Below are 17,602 nucleotides of genomic sequence, written 5' to 3'. Positions count from 1 at the left end.
ACTTTGCTAAAAGTGTACTCTTTTTTGGAATAAGAGGTTAAGTGTCCCCCAACAGAGGGGGGTTGCTTCTCCTTAGTGTCACTTATTGAATAATCTATTCTGTCTCCACTGATGTGAAATGATACCTTTTACCATTTACCATATCTCCATATATATGTGGATAGGGTGCCTTATTCAGTTCCATTAAGTTTTCTCGATTGCCCTTGTACCAATACCAGATCATTTAATAAAAAATTAAATTGATATTATTATCAAAAGAACACACGTTTATGGTAAACGTGATGGAACAACACATAAAGAGTGGAATTTCCCACCTCTCAGAGATAAAGTTCTGGGTTAGGGTTCGCAGCAGGATGAGGGACAGGACCCCAGCCGGGGTGCCCGCATTGCAAAGGCAGCTGTGCCCAGCCCTCCACCAGGAGTGGGGTTTCCCGCCCTTTCGACAAGCTCCTCGCTGGTCCCCATTCATTCGCTGGAATGGTGCACCTTTGGGGCTTGGAATAAGATGCGCTGTGACTGTTATTACTTTACAGATGACAAAAATGAAGTCCTAAGCAGTTAATCGTCCTGTCCAAAGTCATACTGCTAGTCAGTAGACGAAATTCTTCAAGTTAGAGCTGCATAGCTGGACATGTGCTGTTTCTTTTGCCTGGACATCTTCCCTCCTCCATCACACCTGTACACTCTGTGGCTCTATATGTGTGGTTGGGGCTGTCTCCTCCAGGAGACCGGAAACTTCCTGGGGCAGACCTGAGGTCTGTTCTGCTCACTGCTCTTTGCCCAATGCCTATAATCATGGAGGCACAGAGCAGCTGCTCAACGGATATTTGTGGATTTTCAGGGTACCCCTTATCCTACGGCCTGGTGCCCAGAAAGGCTTAAGACATGCTAATAATTATATGCGACAGGGCTTTTATCTACCAAAGGGCACAATGTCTGTGTGGCTAGGACAGAATCTTCTAAGGCTGTCCAAAATTCCAGCAACATGGCATGCATTTCAGTAGCAGACAAGCCTGTTTCTACCATTCATCTTCGTAGGTGCGATGATCCTGTTTCTGTGAGGAACACTGAGCCGGTGAGTAACAGAGCATTCATCATTTTGGCTGCTTTTAACTGAACTTTGATAACAAGCCACCTTTCACAGTCAGCTAGCAGGGGAAGTGGAAGAAACTGTGCCCACACACTGGGCTCCCTCAGACGTGGTTTATGTGCCAACGCTGTCTTGTTACCAGTCTCCTGGCGGGGCCATCCAGGCTCATGGGCTTTCCCTTAATCACCACATTTCTGGGGTAGGGGCTGTCTCATAGATTCACTGCCACCTGACAAGACGAGAGTTCTAGATTCTTGTGGAATATTTTCTCAGTTACTAGAATAACAAACTCTTCACGTCCTGGTCACCCTCCAGGGTTCCTCTACCCCAGGAGAAAATTACCATTTATATTGATTGATTAATTTAAATTCCATAAGTGGACTATTACATAGATATTAAAAAATGAGATACAGCGATAGATAATAATGCAGAATGGCCAAGAATATTGCTAGGTGATCGATTCGTGTAAAATAGCAAAGAATAAGATCTTCTTTATAGCAGTTGCTTGCAGAAATCCATACTTCAGTATGTAGAAAAAGGACTCTAAGGATCTATCAATCCGCTGAATCGTGGTTACTTTCGGGGAGAAGCTAGAGAGTTTGTACTCATCCTAATAGGAAGGGCACGGAAGAGAAAAGAGCCAGATAAAAATAACTGGTTAACCTCAGGAATAATGTTTACTTCTGGGAAAATCTAGGGAGATGGACAGACGTTTATATGTTCTGAAGCTGTACATTTACATATATTTCAAGAATATTTTATAATCAAAATATATTCATGCATTACTGGGTAATTTTAAAAATACATTAAAACACAAAACCCACAGAAAGTTATAAAGTAGGAAAAATGCAAGTCCCTGTCCCACCCATTCTCCACCCCCCTCCCTTCCAGGTAGCTACAACAAACAGTGGCCCCTTAGATCTGTAATCGTTCCTTTGTAAGTAAATATTTGTGTTAAGAGAAAATGTTAATAGAAGTTTTCTGCAGTAAAGTTGGATAGTTATGCACTGGGTGTGGCCACAGGAGGAGAAAGGAATTAAACCACACCTCCCCCCAAAAAAAAAAAAAGAATCCACAAGATGAACACCTCTTTCTGAATCTGATCTCCTTTGCATGTTGCAGAGACACAACCGTTGACACCAGTCTTTTAAATAACAATGATGTTAATTAGAATAATACTAGCAGCTTTTGTGTGTGCTCAACACTGTTTCCAGAGAGAGCCTTCTCTCTTGAAAATCGGGCTCACATCTTATTTCCATTTTATTTGTTATTATTATTATAGAATGTTTCAAACACGGCCAAAAGTAGCATTGTGCAATGACCCACCTTTCACCCTGGACCCATCGCTGTTTCAACAGCCACCACTTTCTGCCACTTGCTTTCATCCATCCCTCTCCTCCACTCCCCCACTCCAATATTTTAAAACAAACCCCAGACTTTGTATCACTTCACCCGGAAACACTTCAATGTGTGTCTCTAACAGATAAAGACATTTTTGCTTGCCTGCTGTTATTCTAACCACCTAATCCCAACATGATTATCACTCCCAACAGAAATTAATAATAATTTCTTACCATCTAATAATCAGTGCCTTTTCAATTTTGTGTTTTTAAATCAGGCCAGAGGAAGATCTGAAAAGCTTTGAAAAATTGGCAAATGCCGTAAGGCATTTAAACGAATGGCAAGCGAGATCCGTGGGTTAGGGCCACCATGTCACCTGGGAGCTTGTGAGAAATGCAAAATCTCTGCCCCAGATCCACTGAAATCAAACCTCCAGCTTAAGGAAAACCACCAGTGATTAAAGCTTGAGGCTCTCTATCTATACTGCGTAGAATGTCGTGGCCAGTTCACTCTAGATTAATCCACTTTTTTCCTAAGATCTGGATCTTGCTGGCTAGGAGAGGCTTCTTCTTCGAGTCATTCCACCACCAGTGAGAGCCCACCATGCAGCAAGCACCAGGCTCTTGTGGACAGATGAGCTCCTTGCCATTCTGAGGCTGTCACTCTAATGAAAGAGACAGGAAATTTATAAATAAATAAAATAACTGCAAATTGTGATTGCTCATATATCAGCTGGGTGAGGCCTCCCCCGACGCTGTATTAGAATTGCACCAGCTCCTAAGGCCTCGTCCCCACCACCCCAGCATCTGGTCCCTCTTCTTGCTTCACTTTGCCCTGCGGCCCTCATCTCCAGATGTTGGACCTGGACCTTTCTTATTTATTTGTTCACTGCTTTTCTCCCCAGCTAGGATGTGAAGCATAGGATAAACATTTGCTAAATGAAAGTCTACTAAAATTTTTTGAACAATGAATGTACCTGATAGTGATCAATATGTGAATCAGCTCTTTTTTTTTTTTAATTTATTTGATTCCTACCCACAGGAAGAGTTCCTGTGAGTAAAGAGGCTGATTCAGACAACTCCTGAACTGAAAATAAATTGCACCTGACCCTGGAGTGGGTGCTTCCTCCAAGGGCTGGGAGCCTCGGTGCCGCCACGCCTCAGCCCTGAGCTGTGTCCTTCCGAGGAAGTCGAAGAAGCCAGAGCTGCAGGAGAGTCACCGAGGACTCTATGCCCTTGTGGCCATCCTCCAGGTCACTCGGCTGGATTTTTATTTTTTTAACCCGAGGGCTCTGCATCCAGAGGCTGCCTTTTTACCGCTCCTTCTAGACACAGAAGTGACCTAACCTCAGCCTCATCAGGATAAAGATCTCAGATGTCTCAAGATGTGTCTATACATTCAGAGTAATTCTGCTCAAAATTAAAGCAAGATCTTTAAGGGGGAGGAGGGAATAGTGTAGGGCTGGGGACTGCAGAACAAACAGGTAGATTCTAAAGCTCTTGTGGAGGATGAAGGCAGAGGAGGCAGATGTGGAAAAGAGGCTGAAAGCTTTTGGGCTCCATCTTGGTCCTGGCACAGGAATAGACTGATTACCCATCGGGACGGTGCAGTGTATAGCGACAGACTCATGCCTATAAGGAAATCTAAGAAATGACAAAGGCAGCACTTCAGATGGGAGGGATTTTAAAATAAATGCTATTTGGGCGATCGGCTAGATCTGTCCATTTAGAAACTGTAACATGAGTCTTCCCCCTCAAACCTCAAGTACATACAAACACACATTCCGCATTTCCATTTGAGTTCAAGATCCACACCTAAAAAACAAATTCTGTGAGAATGCTTGAAACAAGGCAGGTAAAAAGATAGCGCAGTGGAAACGTGGCCCAAGAGCAGGAACAGGTGGTTCACTGAAGGAGAAATACAGGTGCTTAGTAAACACGGGAAAAGTTGCTGATCACCCTACCATCTCTGCCCTCAGATGGTGCAGATGCTAATAGAGACAGAGCTACAGATAGTAATGCAGAAGAATTGCCGAGAATATCGCTACATGGTAAACTCACGGAAAATAGCAAAGAATAAGATCTTCTTTATAAAACCTGTGTGCAGATGTATGTACTTAAATATATAGAAAAAGAACTCAAAAGGCACTTAACCAAACTTTTTAATCATGGTCTCTTCTGGGGAGAAGCTAGGGCGTTCCTACTCCGTTATACAGCACTAACACGGCCATCCATTGTAGGTGACCTTGTGAGGACGTGGGCCTCTCTGCACTCTTGGGGTGTCTAACTAAATTGGTTGCAGCATTTTAGAAGCTAAATGTAACATTAGCTACAGAACACCTTCTCTTCTTGCATTTACCCTGCAGAATGTACCTGTATGATTCTGCAAGTCCCATAGATTCCATGGGGGTTAATCCATTACATTCTATCCCATAGCATCCCCCAAATCCTCGTGGTACCCAGTCTTTAAACAGCCTGTAGGTGGCTTTTGTTTGGGCCATCAGCTACATTAAAAGGAGACTCAATCAGCTAGGGTAATGGTTTAGTCTTAAAACAAGTGGTTTGGCACCTGGTGTCAGATTCTCCCACCTGAGCTGCCTGCCTGGCCCTGAAGGGCAAGCCTGGGGTCCCTCAGGTGTGCAGTGGGGAGTCACCTCCACCGAGAAGACCTCCCATCATCTCCAAGACCCCACACTGCTTCACTTCGGCCCCTTGCCCCTCCTTCATCGTCATACCTGGCCTGTCCCAGGTATCAGGCTGGTGGCTGTGCAGCTGGCCCCCACCCCCTTGGTAAGCTCTGTGGAGCAGGGGTTTTGCTGCTTTTCTTCCCCACCATCCCCTAGCCGGACCTGACACCCTGGAGGCGCTCAGGGTGCATCTGCTACAGGAATGAAGGACCGCCTCACCCACCACCCATGCGGCTTAAGAAGAGCATCTTATTTACCAAACACTCATTGTAGATAACAGGATGAATGTTTGTGCACCGAATGGTTGAGCTCCTGACCCCACCTCAGCTTCCAACTCAGGAGCTGGGCTCCTGTTCATGATGCCCCAGGGCCTTTCCCTCCCTCCCCTTCCTTCTGCTTCCTCTGAAGATCCACTCTCTGTCCTTCAAGACCCTTGTAATTTCAGTGTTGCCTCCTCTGGTAGGCTGTCACACTCCCAGGTTAGGCCAGGCCACCTATATCCACAGCATTCCCTTTCTTCGCAGCATCGCCTCTGTAAACGTTGAGTTAGTTGTGTAATGGTTTGCCAAGATCTGTCTCCTACCGGGGATGGTAAGCCCCTGAAGACAGGGACTCAGGCCTAATTTGTTGACTCTGAGCCCCCAGCACAAGGCCTGGCCCACTGTAGGCACTCCATAAATATTTGTGGAATGAACAATGCAAAAGGGACAATTCAGGGCAGAGACAGGGAATCGCGGGGTGGAGGGACTCTGTGGACCCGGGTGACTGGAGAAGGCCAGTTTGAGAAGGTGACCCATATGACTGACACCTGGTCCCAGAGGGGACCAGTTAGTCAGGCTTCTCAGGCGCTGATGCTACAGAAACACATGGACGCTGGACACACCAGAAAGTGACCTTTTAAGCTTGAGGCTCCCACTTCCGGTGCTCACCAAGGGCTTTGCAGATACTTTTCACTTCTCCTTTCCCCAAACCACAAGAGGCTGAGAATGCCCGGCACATGCTACCCAGTGAAGATTTCAGCTCTCATCACTGCCACAGGACCCTCCCTCCCTCCTCTGTTATCTGGTTTAAAACTTTCCTGGAACTTGGCACCAAACCTCTGTGGTTTCACCTGCTCCATCAATTCCCAGTACTTAGAAATGAGGAAAGTATCCTCCCACCGCCCTCCACCCCTAGTAACAGGGTAAACTTTTGGGATGTGGGGTGGGTGGAGATCGTCAAAGTTCCTTGAAGGATGCAGGACATGCCCAGGGTCCCGGCAGCCTGGTCAGTGCTCCGCAGTGTTGGGTATTAATACTGGGACACTGGCCGCCACCATCAGCCAGGCACTGGAAGCCAGACCCACCCCCCCAACTCCCTTCTCCCACCACGACCAGCTTTCTGAGAGGTGCAGAGGCAGACCCCTTGGTCTCCCCAGAACTTGCTGGATTTCCTTTCAATTGTTCCTGAACCATCCATTCCCCTTCAGTCAAATAGAAGGAGATACTCAAATCTAGAGGTGGGTGGTGGGGGAAGGTGGGAGAGGATGGGAGAACCTGGTTGGGAAACCTGCAAGGGAGGCCCACCCACAGTAGATGCAAAATAACAAACAGTCCAGAAGGTTTCTATTGTATTCATAACCTGGTGGGTGCTTCCTTCCCCAGAGCCAGGCACTCTGCTAACTGCCGTTAGTGATGGAATCTAAGCAGAACATTCTTACAGGAGATCTGTTATTGTCCCATTTACAAAGGTGGAAGCTGTAGCTATCAAGAGGGAGAAAGCCCTCCTCCCCCCTTCTGCTGCTTCTGTGGATGTTTAGAGCAGTAGATCTTGTATCTTTAAATGTATCCAAAAACATAATTTTTAAAAATCAATTAATTAATTATTTTAATTGCAGTATAATTGACTTACAACATTACATCAGTTTCAGGTGTACAACGTAACGATTTGATATTTGTATGTGTTGCGAAATGATCACCACAATAAGTCTAGTTAACATCCATCGCCACACGTAGTTACAGAATTTTTTTTTCTTATGATGAGAACTTTTAGGATTTACTCTCAGCCACTTTCAAATATGCAATACAGTATTATTAACTATAGTCAGCATGCTGTACATTACATCTCCATGACTTATTTATTTTACAACTGGAAGTTTGTACCTTTTGACACCCTTCACCCATTTTGCCCTCCCACCTCCCATCTCTGGTGACCACCAATCTTGTTCTCTGTATGTATAAGTTTGAGTTTTGTTTAGATTCCACATATACCTGAGATCAGAGGGTATTTGTCTTTCTCTCTCTGACTTATTTCACTTAGCATAATGCCCTTAAGGTCCATCCATGTTATCGCAAATGGCAGGATTTCATTCTTTTTAATGGCTGAATAGTATTCCATTGTATATAGAATAATAAGAAATTGTCCATTCATCTGTTGATGGACATTTAGGTTGTTTCCATATCTTGGCTGATGTAAATAATGCTGCGATGAACATGGGGATGAATATATATATCTCAAAAACATAATTCTTGATTCATTTCCTTACTCATTTATCTCTCCATGTATCCATTTAATCAGCAATAAATGAACACCTGCTTGGTGGCTAGATACCAAGGACACCAAAGGGCAGAGATTCTCAAAGTTTTGGTCTAAGGACCTCTTTACATTTTTAAAAAATTATTGAGATTCTCAAAAAGCTTTTAATTATGTGGGTTATCAATAGTTGCTATATCAGAGGCTGGCCTGGTGGCGTGACGGTTAAGTGTATGCGCTCTGCTTCGGCGGTCTGGGGTTCTTGGGTTCAGATCCTGGGCGTGTACCCATGCACCGCTTGTCAAGCTGTGCTGTGGCGGTGTCCCATATAAAGTAGAGGAAGAGGGCCGGCCCCGGGGCTTAGCGGTTAAGTGCGCGCGCTCCGCTACTGGCGGCCTGGGTTCGGATCCCGGGCGTGCACGGATGCACCGCTTCTCTGGCCATGCTGAGGCTGTGTCCCACATACAGCAACTAGAAGTATGTGCAGCTATGACATACAACTATCTACTGGGGCTTTGGAGGGAAAAAAAAAAGGAGGAGGATTGACAATAGATGTTAGCTCAGAGCCGGTCTTCCTCAGCAAAAAGAGGAGGATTAGCACGGATGTTAGCTCAGGGCTGATATAGTAACAAGCAGTTACTATATCAGAAATCACTAAGATATTTAAAACATATTTATTTGAAAGTAACAATGACACACCCATTACATATTAACCTAAAAATGTATTTTATGGAAAAAATAACTATATTTTCCAAAACTAAAATAAAATTTAGTGAGAACAGTGGTATTGTTTTTTACATTTTGCAACTCTCCTTAATGTCTGGCTTCAGAGAAGGCAACTGGATTCCACTCTCTGCTTCTGCCTTCAATCTGCTGTGATATCACACCTCATGTGGCCTCTGGAAAATTCCAGTGCACAGAGTGAAAGAGGCAAACAACATCTTATGTTATGAAACAGTCGTGACCTCATGACCCTCTGAAAGGGTCTTATGGACTCCACTGTGAAAGGGACACTCGGGCCCAGGCCACAGGTCCATGGAGCTCCCAGTCTGCTGATGAGGAGTAGGGCAGGAGGGCAGGATGCGCCGGGGGTCACCAAGCAGCCTGCAGCCACTGCAGTCCCCTCCTCCGCCTCCCCTGGCCCCTCTCTCTGTTTCCTTCCATCCCTCCCCATATTCCTTTCCAAACGTCCCCTTCCTGTTCCTCTGTGTGGCTGCGTAGCCCTCGCTGGAGGCTCAGCGGCTCAGCTAAGCTCGAGTTTGCAGACTCGGAAGCCTGTGGCTCTTTGCTTCAGTGTGTGGCCTTGGGCAAGTTATGTAGCCTCTCTGAGTCTCATCTACCTCCTCTTCAAGGTGAGGAAACTAAGACCTGACTCACAGGAGTATTTCGTAGAGTCAAAGAGATTTTACAGTGAACTAATAATTTATGATGCAGCTTCTCTCTGCTGGCAGGTTCCATAGGCAGGGAATGGAACAGTTCAATTCTTTGGCCCTCAAGGATTCTTCATTTTAGAGAAAAGGTGAGTTTCATTCATAAAGCAAATATTTACTGAGTACCTCCTACATGCCCGACACTGGGTAATGTATGTCAAGGACTAGAGTTCATATTATGAAATTCTATGCAATGGTTTTTAAAATGAAGTATTAGAACATGGTTAGAGCTTCAAGATATATTAAGTGTAAAAAGTAAGTTGCACAATGATATGGGAATATATTATACCATATATTTATAAGCATGCAAACACGTATTTTTTCTCTTAAATATCTAATGTTTAAATATCAATGACAAATCTAATTTCCCTGATATAATTTAAAGCAATCATGTATTTTTATCTTCTATATCTAAACATCAATTGCAAATATAAAGACTTCAAATAACTTAAAATGGACTTACAAAATATGTTATGTAAAACGTTATTACAAAATACATATTACAAAAGTTATCAATATACTTACACTTAAACCTATTCTAAGACATCAGTCACCTCCTCTCTTCATGAATTCCACACTTGGTTTAATTACTTTCTTCCTAGGGGTCAGTTATGTTATTGTTTTCACTTTTTAAAATTGAGACATAATGTTCATACAGTAAAGTGCCCCCTCTTCAGTGTACAGTTCAATCAACACCCAGAATGAATCCACTTTTGTAACCGATACCCAGATGAAGACCCGGAACATTCCATTACCCCTCAAGGTCCCCGCCTGCCTTTCCAGTCCATCACCCCACCCAGAAGAGTTAACACTGTTCTGACTTCTACCACCATGGATTAGTTTCACACGTTCTTGAACTTTAACCCCACAGTATATAGTGTTGTGTCTGGCTTCTTTTGCTTTAACTTCCTGTCCGTGAGGTTCATGGGTGCTCTCACATCTAGTGGTAGTTTATTCTTTATTGGCGTGTAGAATTCCATTGTCTTTGTATACCACCTTTTATTTATTCATCTTCCTATTAATAGACATTTGGGTTGTTTTCAGTTTGTGGTTATTATGAATAAAGCTGCTAAGAGTCTTGCACAGCTCTTTTTATGGACACATATTTTCATTTCTCTTGGGCAAATACCCAGGTGTAGAATTTCTAGGTCATAGGGTGGGCCTAATAATTCTGAGTTTCTTATGGGTACATGCAGGTAAATACTGAGAAGAATCTAGATCCAGGTTAGAGTCCTAGCTGATAGCATTAACTACTTCTTGAGAGGCAGAGGGCAAGGAGAGAGTTGGAATTGGAAATGTGATTGAACTGGACTACAGTCATATCTGTAATATTTTGAATTTTTTAGAAGACAAGTATACTCATATTTGTGAAATATAATTTTAAAAAGAATTAAATTGCCTAACACAGTACCTGGCACAGGTTTATGAAATATAGACACAAGAATATATGAAAAGGTAACTTTCACTTCCAGCCACGATTAAGCACCTGGCCTTGCCTTCCTGCTGTAAACAACTAAAAAAATGAATAAAATATACAAAACAACTATTTTCAGAACTCGAAAACTGGGCAAAAATTATGAAACAAGTGTTTTCAGAGACTGGACAACCAGCATCACTGGACCGTGGTCCCCGAGAGAAAGGCAGCGATGCGCTCTATGGTCACCGGAGCTCTCCTCCTGGAGGAACTTTCTGGCCTACAGCACAGGGAGAGTGAAACAGGGCAGGGTAGTTTTGACAAGCTGCAGATGAAGCCAAACCGGCTTCTTGGGCTTGTGACCTGTGCAGCTGTGGAGGGTCCCAAGCTTACAAGGGCCTGCTTGAGTTAATACTCTGCTGCTCCTATCCTGAAATTCTAAACTTTTGAACAACGGCCTGGGCTTTCATTTTGCACCGGATCTGGTGAATTTTGTAGGCAATCCTGGGAGGCAGAGACTGGAGTCCAGGGAGGCTGAGTTGGTTAGAATTTGAGGAACTGGAGAAGAGGGACCAACTCAGACAAGGAGCTCTCGAAATTTCAGGGACCCCTTGAGTCTTGGTTTGGATGCTATAATGGTTAATTTTGTGTGTAAACTTGACGGGGCCACCAGATACCCAGACATTTCGTCAAACGTGATTCTGGGTGTGTCTGTGAGGGTGCTTCTGGATGAGATTAGCATTTGAATCAGCAGACTGAGTAAAGAAGCTGGCTCTCCTTAATGGGGTGGCCTTCAGCCAGCCTAGGTGAAGACCCAAATGGAACAAACCGGCAGAGTTAGAGGGAGCTCATCCTGCCTCTCTGCTCAGCTGCCACGCTGGTCTTGTCCAGCCTCCGGACTAGAACCGAAACACTGGCTCTTCTTGGGTCTTGAGCCTGCTGGCTTTCAGACTGGAACTTACACCATTGGCTCTACTGGTTTTGCGGTTGCTGACTGCAGATCTCGGGACTTAGCCTCCATAATATCACGAGCCAATTCCTTTATCTATCTATATATCTCCTATTTCATATATATATATATCTGCTATTGGTTCTGTTTCTCTGGAGACTCCTGACTAATAATAGACATGAAGCCGCATATGTGTAGAATTGTGTGGAGTAAAACTGCGCAAGGCAGGCAGAGAGCTGTGAGCTGAACGATCCCCAGAGACTGTACACGAGGCTGGGTCTGAGGCAGTACAATAAGGTGGGAAAAAAGGCCATACAGATGAGGAAGGCAAGAGTGAAGCTGTCTATGTAGAAAATCCTAAGGAACCTACTAGAAAGTTACTTGAACTAATAAGTGAGTTCAGCAAGGCCTCAGGATACAAGGTCAATATAAAACTTTTAAAAAAGTAATTCTATCTTTACATACTATCAACAAACAATAAGAAATTGAAATAAAACAACACCATTTGCAATAGCATCCAACAATTTGAAATACTTAAGGATAGAGTTAACAAAATACATGAATGACCTGTATATAGAAAACTACAAAATAATGCTGAGAGAAATGAAAGAACACACAAATAAATGGAGAGATAGGTCAGGCTTGTGAAGTGGAGGACTCAGATCCACTGGGATGTCAATTCCCCACAAACTGAACACTAGATGCCATACAATCCTGCCAAAACCCAGTGGCATCTTTTTGGTAAATACTGATAATCTGATTCTAAAACTTATATGGAAATGCAAAAAGTCTAGAATAGCCAAAATAACTTAAAAGAACAACGAAGTTTAAAGAATACTCTATGATTTAGGGGCCGGCCCGGGGGCATAGTGGTTAAGTTTGCACACTCCGCTTCAGCGGCCCGGGGTTCACAGGTTTGGATCCTGGGTCACAGGTTTGGATCCTGGGCGCCGAGAGATGCACGGCTCATCAAGCCATGTTGTGGCGGTATCCCACACATAAAGCAGAGGAAGATGGGCACAGATGTTAGCCCAGGGCCAGTATTCCTCAGCAAAAAGAGGATGATTGGCAACAGATGTTAGCTCAGGGCTAATCTCTCTCACCAAAAAGATAAATTAAATAAAATACTAAAAAAAAAAAAAAGTCTGTGATTTCAAGACTTATTATAAGCAAGACAGTGTGCTATCGGCATAAGGATGTACATATGGATCAATGGAACAAAATATAGAATCCAGTAATAGATCCACAAATATATGGTCAATTGATTGTCAAGGTGATTCAATGAGGGAAAGACAGTCTTTTCAACAAAGTGTGCTAGAACAACTGGCTATCCATATGCAAAGGAATGATCCTGAACCACATAGAAAAATGAATGCAAAATGATCACAGAAGTAAATACGAGAGCTAAGCTATAACATTTCTAGAAGAAAACATAGAAAATTCTTCACGATCTAGGGTTAGGCAAAGATTTCTTAAATAGTACACAAAAAAGCACAAACTATAAAAGAAAAATAAGTTGGACCTCATCAAAATTTAAAACTTTTGCTATTCAAAAAGCGCCAATAAGAAAATCAAAAGGTGACTAAGGACTTGTGTCCAGAATATATAGAGAACTCCTACAACTCAATAATAAGCAAAAAAAAAAAAAAAAACAGTTAAAAAATAGGCAAAAGATTTGAACAGCCACTTCGCCAAAGAAAATATAAACACATTAAAAAATGCTCAACATCGTTTACCCTTAAAGAAATGCAAATTAAAACCATAATGAGATACTACAATACACCCGCTAGAATGGCTGAAATTAACAGACTGACAATATCAGGTGTTGGTGAGGATGTGGAGCAAAGGAACGCTCATTCATTCCGAGCAAAATGGTACAGCCACATTGGAAAACTGGCAGTTGGTTTTGTTGTTGTTGTTGTTTTTTAAAGGGGATTTTTTTTTTTGAGGAAGATTGGCCCTGCACTAACGTCGTCTGCTGCCAATCTTCCTCTTTTTCTTTTTTCTCCCCAAAGCCCCAGTACATAGTTGTGTATCATAGTTGTAAAGTTATAGCTCTTCTATGTGGGACGCCACCTCAGCATGGCTTGATGAGCAGTGAGTAGGTCCGAGCCCAGGATCCGAACAGGGGAACCCCGCGCTGCTGAAGCAGAACGCTGGAACTTAACCCCTACGCCACCAGGCCGGCCCTGTTGGTTTTGTTTATAAAGTTTAACATGCACTTATAACCCAGCAATACCAGTCCTAGGTATTTAAGCGAGAGTAATGAAAATATGTCCACACAAAGACTTGTACATAAAAGAACAAAGCAGCTTTGTTTGTAAAAGCCCTGCAGTGGACTGAATGTTTACGTCCCCTCAAATGCACATGCTGAAACCTAATCCCCAACATGATGGTATTTGGAGGTGGGCCTTTGGGAAGAGCTTAGGCCACAAGGGTAGTGCCCTCATGAATGGAATTAGTGCCCTCTTTTATAAGATCCCCCGAGGGCCCCCTCACCCCTTCTGCCATGTCTCTGAACCAGGAAGCAGGCCCTCAGTAGACACTGAACCTGGGCACCTTGATCTTGGACTTCCCAGCCCCCAGAACCATGAGAAATAAATGTTTGTTGTTCATAAGCCACCCAGTCTATGGTATTTTGTTACAGCAGCTGGAGCTGACTAAGAAAAGCCCCAAACTGGAAACAATCCAAATGTCAGTCAACAAACAGGTGAATGAATAAACAAATTGTGGCATGTCCATACAAGGGAACATTACTCAGCAATACAAAGGAAGGAAACACTGGTACACCAGCAGCACAGAGGACCTCAAAAAACATGCTGAGCAAAAGAAGCTAGACATAAAGTGGTACATACTTATCTACATTTTATGTCTATGACATCTGAGAACAATTTAAAATAATCTATAGTGATGGAAGTAGATTGATGGCTGTCTGGGCCTGCAGATCGGGGGCCACTGAAAAGGGTCAGGAGGAGATTATCTGGGGTGATGGAAATATTCCACATCTTGATTGCAGTGGTCAGAACATGGAGGTACACATTTGTCAAAACTCATCAACCTGTGCACTTAATTGGTGCATTTTATGGTGTGTAAATTAGACTTCAATAAAGTCAATTTAAAATGTTAAGACAGAAAAGAAAAAAATACATATGGTAAGAGCTAATTTTATAGAAGCCACGTGATTCCCACCCTAATGAAGGGTACCTCGGAGGAAAGGGGTTCCTCCTGTTCGGAAGACCTGCACCTGACCCCGGGGCGGCTTCAACCTCACCTCGGGCAGGGAGCCTCCCCCACCCCGAGCTGCCTCCTGCAGAAGCTCAAGAGGCCCCACGCCAGAGCCACAGGTGAGTCACTGAGCACTCTGCGTACGCCCTTGTGGCATCCTCTGGGTCACCTGTCTGGATTTTGATGAACAAATCAAAGTAACGCAAAGTTTCTCAACCTCGAGGCTGTTGACATTTTGGACCAGATAACTCTCTGTCCTGGGGGGCTGTCTTGCGTCCTGTCGGACGTTTAGTGGCATCCCTGGCCTCTACCCACGAGATGCCAGGAGCACCCTCCCCTGAGCTGTGAAAACCAGAACTACCCCTAGACATTGCCAAATGTCCTCTTGGGGACGAAATCACCCCGTGAGCGCCACTGCTTTAAGTGAGAGCTCTGCCGCGGGCCTGGCTTTTTCCTGTCTCCTCCAGACGTAAAAGAGAAGTAATCTCACCTTACTAGTGTAAAGATATTGGATCTTTATATCTATACATTCTGAGTAATTCCACTCAAAATGGAAGCAAGGTTTGTGTGTGTGTGGAGGGTGGTGGGGTGGGGAACAACACAACACATCGGTTCTAAGACTTTTCTGGAAGACTTGAATCAGGGAGATGAGGCAGATATAGAAACGAGGGTGAAAGCTACCATAATCAAATGCAGTTTGGCGTTGGCACAGGCATAGACTAGTAAAGGAAACAGATGAGAGGGCGGGAAAATTCGCATGTACGTAGAGGTCAACTTACACGATTACAAGTGACATTTCGGTCTGCCCCATCCGAATGTGAAGGGAATTGGCTATCATCTCCCCATTTGGGAAAAACAACAATTAGGTCTGTCTACCTTAGACCATAAACACATCCCCCTCCCTTTAACTCTCCCTGTAACTAGCTGCATTAAAGATCTAAACATTAACAAAAATTTATGAAAGTAGTGGAAAACACATCAGAGAAAAGATAACTTGATAGAAAAATGGGCATGTAGCACAGATGGTTTGCAGAAGTCACACAAATGACCAACAAATATTTGAAAGATGCAAATCGAACTGTTTCCAAAATTAAGGATTGGTAAAACACCCTCTCCCCACGTTGTGGTTGTGAGGGAGTCGGCACTTTTTCTACACTGCAGATGGGAGTGGACACGAGACTGCAGATCGTGCTGCACCCCTAGGCTCTGATGCCCAAATTCCACGTCTAGGGTCACCCCTGGAAAAGGTACATCTTCATTTCCGCAGGCCCCCGAAGTCTCCCCTCACCTCCCCTTGGCAGCCCCTGGACCCTAAAAAGCCTGTGGCCATGTTTGTTTGTGCTACAGGCTCTTTTAAAAGACAACTTGACTCAGCTTGCGAGGGTGTGCGGTTAGACCTCAATAGACAGGTTAGCACTTCGTGACGCATGTACCCATTTCTGCCACCTGCCTGGCTCTGAAGGGCAAGTTACTAAACCACTGTGTTCCTGGGTTCTCACAAATGCAAAATGGAAATAGTAATAGTTCCCACCTCATGGGGTTCCTACGAGGATTAAATGAGATAACACAAGCAAAGCTTTGGACCTGTAAGGCACACGTGGTTAAGTGCCAATACACGTTAGCCAGAATGCAGATGGAAAAAGGCAAGTAAAAGCAAAAAATCCTAATGTGGTAGCTGTCATAAACGTGAGTTAAACTTTAAACCAGCAAAAAAGGAAAAAAAATGGAAAAAAGGAAACAAGCAGAAGGAGAGCAAGAAGGAAAGAAATGCGTCTACAGATATCAGTGTGCAAAGATGTCCCCACTCTGTGGTTAACCACAAAGAGGCAAATGGCATAAGATAAACTACGTGTGACCTCCTTGTCATTAAAAATTCATTATGTTTAATATATAGATTTAATGTAACATTTGTTATATCTTCTATATCGTATACATATAATATAGATTACGAATAGAGAAAGTGTGGAATTGTATTTCTGTTTTAACGGTATTTTTCTCTGGGAATGGGAAAATTGGGGACTATTTTACTTACCTCCTTTTGCGTTTACATTTTAAACCACCTCATCCTTCCAGTCTCTGCTGCAAGGTCATTTCCTTTACCTGGCAGCCTCTATGAGATCCCCTCTTTCCTCACTGCTCCCCAGCCGGCCCCTTCTTCCAGCGCTGCCCCACACGATGGTCACGTCTTCTCGAGGACAGGGACTCGACTTCTCTTCCGCCACTCTCCCCTGGCACGGGAGAGGCCCTGGCCAGCCGCCTGCTGGGAGAATGAAGAAATCTGACTGCCTGGTGACAGTATCAAAGAGTGGAACAGCATTTTCTTTTCTAAACGTCTACTCTGGGCCAGATTCTCTGTAGCTAATAGGAACAACGTGTTGAGTGAATGAGCGAGTCTCGGCTCCTACTTCCTGCGGACGACGGGGCTCCTTCCAGGAAGCAAGCTCCCCATGCCCTGGGCCCCAACACCCAGCACCTTCTGGATCCTCCTGCCCTTGGCTTTGTCTTGTCATCTCCTTCCATTCTCCTCTGTTTCGAGTCTGCCCTTCAGCACAGCCTGCCCCGACCTGTAGACCAGTCAGCCCCTCCCCAGCCCTTTACGGGCTTGTACCGCCCCCTGGCACCCTGGCTTCTGTTATAGCATTTGTCAGCATTTCTTCCTTTCCTTCTTTCCTTCCTTCCTCCTTCCCTTCCTTCCTTCCTCTCTTCCTTCCTCCCATTGTAATAGTTTTCTTAATGCTATCTCCCTAGGCCAGTATAAGCTTCATGAGTTTGGGGATTTTGTCAGTTTTGTCAATGTTCTGTATCCCCACCACTCACCCTATAGAGCTTGGCACGTAGTAGGCCCTCAAAACACTGTGGAATGGAGGAATGAGTGGCTCCCCTTCCAGACTGGAAGTTACAAGAGGGCAGGTTCCCCACCTGTTGACAATCTAGCAGAAGCACTGGTAACTGTTAG

At 44.2% G+C, this 17,602-nt stretch overlaps 1 long non-coding RNA gene across 1 annotated transcript; it reads right to left on the bottom strand.

The window, feature by feature from the left end:
• Nucleotides 1–243: 243 nt before the first annotated feature.
• On the bottom strand, nt 244–17,139 carry LOC147914179 (uncharacterized). The gene is made up of 3 exons (XR_015555548.1): nt 16,679–17,139; nt 2,665–3,095; nt 244–1,700 (listed from the first exon to the last, which is right to left on the bottom strand). It is a non-coding gene; the product is annotated as an uncharacterized LOC147914179 (long non-coding RNA).
• Between the last annotated feature and the right edge of the window lie 463 nt (nt 17,140–17,602).

Source organism: Ceratotherium simum, chromosome 21, assembly GCF_057802395.1.
Source record: "Ceratotherium simum simum isolate JZ-2026a chromosome 21, ASM5780239v1, whole genome shotgun sequence".
NCBI classification, from domain to species: Eukaryota; Metazoa; Chordata; class Mammalia; order Perissodactyla; family Rhinocerotidae; genus Ceratotherium; species Ceratotherium simum.
This window is presented reverse-complemented; position numbering and strand designations above follow the sequence as displayed.